Source organism: Hemibagrus wyckioides, linkage group LG18, assembly GCF_019097595.1.
Source record: "Hemibagrus wyckioides isolate EC202008001 linkage group LG18, SWU_Hwy_1.0, whole genome shotgun sequence".
Classification (NCBI taxonomy): Eukaryota; Metazoa; Chordata; class Actinopteri; order Siluriformes; family Bagridae; genus Hemibagrus; species Hemibagrus wyckioides.
The window spans coordinates 16,902,002-16,907,028 of NC_080727.1; positions in this window are offsets into that span (position 1 = coordinate 16,902,002).

Genomic DNA, 5,027 nt, shown 5'->3' on the forward strand with positions numbered 1-5,027 from the left:
TTACTGCTGGTTCACTTTTACCACTCGTCTGGTTCATTTAATGTGGGAAACTAAACTCTTTATATTATATACATAAAATTTTTAGAAAGCTTCAACTACGTATGATGAAGCAGCTTGTAGAAACTAAAGAGCAAGATATAAATTAACCACTATTTGGATTTTCTCCTCATGTAGCTGAAGCACTAACCTTTGTTCCCAGAACAGCTGAATGGAATAATAAGGAATGGCCAATGACAAAAAAGCAGGGTAAAAAGACAGAAAGAAGGAAAGTGTGTAAATAACGGGAGGCCAAGACAGACATTATACTGCATTTATATCTGATCTAAAGCTGATCAGACGAGTCACAACAAATGCAGTAGATTAAATTGTAGAGTCTTTTATTTAGATGCATTTTGATTTTTAGATGCTTTTTAGCATTTTGGATATTATTTATTGCTCTTGTCCAGCCGTGTGACTCTATTATTAATTGTTTTCTCATCACTTAATTAAATTTGAAGCTTTTAGGCACACTAGGACTCGCTGGATTTGATTGAATTTATTTCCTCACACACACAAAAAGTTCAGAAACACTCTTCATATCCAACGAGAGTGTGGGAAAGAGGTAAAGAAGCGAGTGCAGGGAGGTTGGAATGGGTGGAGAAAGGTGCTGTGTGGTAGAAAAATATCAGCGAGAATCAAGGGCAAGGTGTACAGGACAGTGGTGAGAGCAGCCATGCTGTATGTTTTAGTGGCATTGTCACTGAGGAAGAGACAGGAGTCAGAGCTGGAGGTAGCAGAGCTGAAGATGTTGAGGTTCTCGTTGGGAGTGGCACGGTTGGACAGGATTAGGAAAGAGAACATCAGAGGGACAGCTCATGTTGGACGTTTGGGGGACAAAGTTAGGGAGACCAGATTAGGATGGTTTGGACATGTTCAGAGGAGGGAGAGTGAGTATATCGGTAGGAGAATGTTGGACATGGAGCTGTCAGGCAGGAGACAAAGAGGAGGTATATGGATGTAATAAATGAGGATATGAAGCTAGTGGGTGCAAGTGTTGAGGATGCAGAAGCCGAAGAAGAAGAAGATCTCACTGAGCTGCAGAATAAAACCACGTTTTTGTAAAAATGTAATACTTAAAAAAAAATTAACATGGAAAATTATTGTTCCATGTACAGTTTTTTTGTTGATCATATATGATTGTTTTCCAGCATTATTAAAACAAACACCTTCCCAGAAGACGGTGGGGGCGTTACAGTGCTGAGTAAAAGTCACCATTTTGACTCACAGCATCATGTGATAGAGTCTGATATCATGTCCAGTGAAAGTTAAAAGTCAATCTGATAAAATACAGTTAGAAGGTGGTTACAGATACTGATGGTGGCAGTGGGTTTACTACACAGCACTGCATGTTCTTGATCCTTATCTATTTTTCTTCAGAAACCATAAATAAATGACTCAAGTCTGGTCTCGAGATGTTCTCTGTATCGACGCGGACTGGTCTCAATATTTGGCATTTGTATTTGGATTGTTCTTTTGTCTCTTAGACATTAGTCTTAACATTGCTCTCAGAATTTGACAGAAAAATTAAGGAAAAAAGTATTTCCTGTTTCAGCAGTCTGTTACAGCGCGTGAATGAAGACTGGAAAAGGATTTGATCGTTTTCAGCCTTGGTCTTGAATGAGTCTTGCTTTGAGATGGACTCGTTCTTGACTGATAAGACTTGATCTTTGTATATTCCTGCATTTGGGCTTGAATGGCGGTCTCTAGTGAACACACCTCTCATCATGATGTACCTAACCCTAATCTTCTACTGAAGTGGAATTTAACTGTGGGTAATTTGTGCCCTAAATTCATGAAAGGTTCCTCACTCAGGCAGAACTAATTTGTCCAGATTCACATCTTCTCCTTTCCCTGGATAATAGTCCTGCCAGGAGAAGTGAGTGAGTGATGTTCTTATTATTAGCAACCACACAATTATACTAAAGCATGTGGTGCAAAGAAAAAAAACTCTTGACAGACAAATCTTTTCAGATTTCCACCTACCCCAGGGTTTTTCTTTTTTTGTTCAGGATAATCTGTGCCATCCACCTCCCCGCTGGCTCAGCAACACGCTGCTTCATGATGGAGAAGAATGTGCAAGTGCAGCATGAAAGGTTACACTCTCTCTGACATTTCCCAGTGCTGCTGTCTCTATTGAGGACGCTTATAAAAGGCGTGCCTCTCTCTCCTGGCTGCTAACAAGTACCTCAGCAAATTCATTCTCCCGCTACAGTATTTTACGTCCCTAAATCCTGAGATTCATAACAAACAGCCAGTTCCCAGGCGAGTCAAAACAATCAGGGCGTCTCGCAGCATGCGCGGTTGTAAATAAACCTGAGCTGCAAGCAAACACACATTACAGACAAAAATCACCACTCGGTTTAGAGGAGCTCTGAAGGAGGACACTGCATTTTTTTCCGCTTGATTTAGAGAAATAAATACACGGAGAAAGTCGTAGTCATGAAGAATGCATGAGAAAGGAATGAGAGAGCGAGTCTCATCCGTTATCACTGATTTAGTGAGTAGGAGGATCATTTGACTGAGGAAGTCGAGTGAGAGACTCGGCACCCAAGTGAAGAGAAAGTGATAACGCTGTGAAACAGTGCATGGCGGCTCGTCTATAGGGCAGAGATGCAAAAAAATGTTGCTATCTGACAGACATAAGTCATATGATCGTGTATATATAATATAATCCATACAGCGCTTATTGCCCCTAGTGGTCAAACAGGGAAATTGCAATAAACACTAATAAATAGATGCCCACTGGGGAAGGAATCACGCTGCCCCACTGCACCATGCTCGCTTTATGTATGTTTTGTTTGTGAGTGGAGAATTAGGATGATTTACACCTTTTGTTTATCTAACATGACGATGATAACGACGGTGACGTGAAACACACGAGCTAAATTTCCTTCTCAATAATCCATCTGAATGAAAGGTTAGCAAAATAAAAAACACTTTTTTAGTTCATAGTTTTCATCCATTTTCTTCATAAATTTTTTTATATATACTTAGTTTTAGGTAATTCTAGGTAATCTTGCGGATTTTCTGTTTGATTAGCCGTTTGACTTTTGGTTTCCGCTTTCTCTTTGTGTTCATTTGTTGAAGCTGACTGCAGAGATTCACTGGTCACGTGAGATAGCTTGCGGACTCTAGGTTCTGTCGTTCTGCCGTCCTTCTCCACTAAAATCCACATGCTTGAATTTAGTGAAGCTGAGTTTCCTGTGCTGCTCTGCTCGGGGTGAGAGACTCCGTACTGCATGGCTGTTACCTGAGGCTAGCCTGAGAGGCTTGTGCTAGATCATGGCGTGATTCTCCCAGCCCCGGGGAGCCGGATTCGTGTCCAGAGAATCGACGTCTAGGTAACTGTAGCAGCTCTGCTGTTTTAATGGCACATGCCTGAGGCTAAGATGCACAGAACTTAATGGAGACCACAGATTTCTGCAACTGTTTCTTTTACATTTTTACTGACTGTAGCCACTGGTGTTTTTCAAAGATTTTTTGCCTTGTCATAAAACCATCTGGGTGACGGCTGAACATATTTCCACAGACGTATATAGAGCACATTGTCTTCATAAAATACCTGCTAGAGAGTAACAGACCCCTGCAAAGTGGAACGAAGTCCAGACTGGAAAGAATTTACTGAAATATGAGCCTTTATTATGCTCTTTGACACAGTCGATGTCGATGTTTCACTGATTCGCTCGCCTTTCTAGATGCAGTGTGGTTGTAGTGTGATGCAGTGTGATCATAGAGTTATTATTGCACCTAGTGGTCAAACATGGAACTGCAATCAGCACTAATAAACAGAGGCCCTTTGGGGCAGGACTCATGCTGTTCACTTACAGTGAAAAGAGGTGCAGTTACCTGGGCACTTAGTGACAGGGTTGCCAGTTTTGCGGTTTTTGCACTGCTAGAAGATACTAGAAATAAAATACTCAGAAGCTTGTTTTATAGCAGATAATCAGATTATTTGCAAACAAAGTTAAAATGGAAGTGCAGACGGTGTGTAGAGGTGAAATGTGAAACTATGTCCTGCATTAATCAGTCAAGCAGCTGTACAAGGTACTCAGATGTGTAGCTGGGAATCTTTTTAGAGCAAACGTGTTGATCTTCTATCATTTAAATCAGTCTCTGTAGAGAAACGTGTAGAGAAATGACACATATTTTAAAAGTCAGCAATGATTTTGCTGTCCTGTGGCTTCATTCAAAATTGTCAAAGGACGCAATCATTTCTCCATGTTCATTAAAAGGCGACGGTGGAATCACATTGCTGTCATTATAATTCCCATGCTGACGAGCTGACATCAGACCAAGAGACAGTGGAACACCCTTGACAGTCCGCTGTGTGCCTGCTCCGAGAGGGAGGAGTGTTTTTTCAGGACGCTGCAGACGGGGACGGGGAGCAGTAATCACGGACGTCTCGTCTGCTGACAAAATGAGTAGTGATCTCTGGTTAAGTGGTAATTACGTGACAAGGGCTGCCTTCTTCCCACTCTGCCATACATCTACAGCAGGAAAGAAGGCAGATGTATTTGATAATATTTTGACCCAGCCTCCGAGGGATGGAGAAGTGAGATGACGCGGCCAAGAGAGAACAGAACAAATGTTTCACTTGACACTGGGAGGTGATGGTCTCATTGAACATTTAATAATTTACAAGCCTGAACTCCTCTTGTGTGTCTTTTTAGGGACTCTGGGAGCAGCTCCTGCAAAGTCAGAGAGAGGTGAGTGTGCCAGGGAAGCTGGCAGGAGCCGACAGGCGGTGCATCCCTCCACGCCGTGGCTGTAATTTCAGAATGACAGCTTGAGTCGTTCTAGTCAAGGACAGAAGAGGAGTTGCAATGTTCCACGTTTGTGTGTTAACTCTGGAGTCTAATAAGACGCTGCGTCTCCCCCTGCTTTGTGTACTCTCTGGACTTACAGTTTATATTGGCAGGAAAATCCGTATCAGTGTCATTATCCCTACTGTATCTGTTTAGTGCCGTAAATAGAGGAACCAAATGATA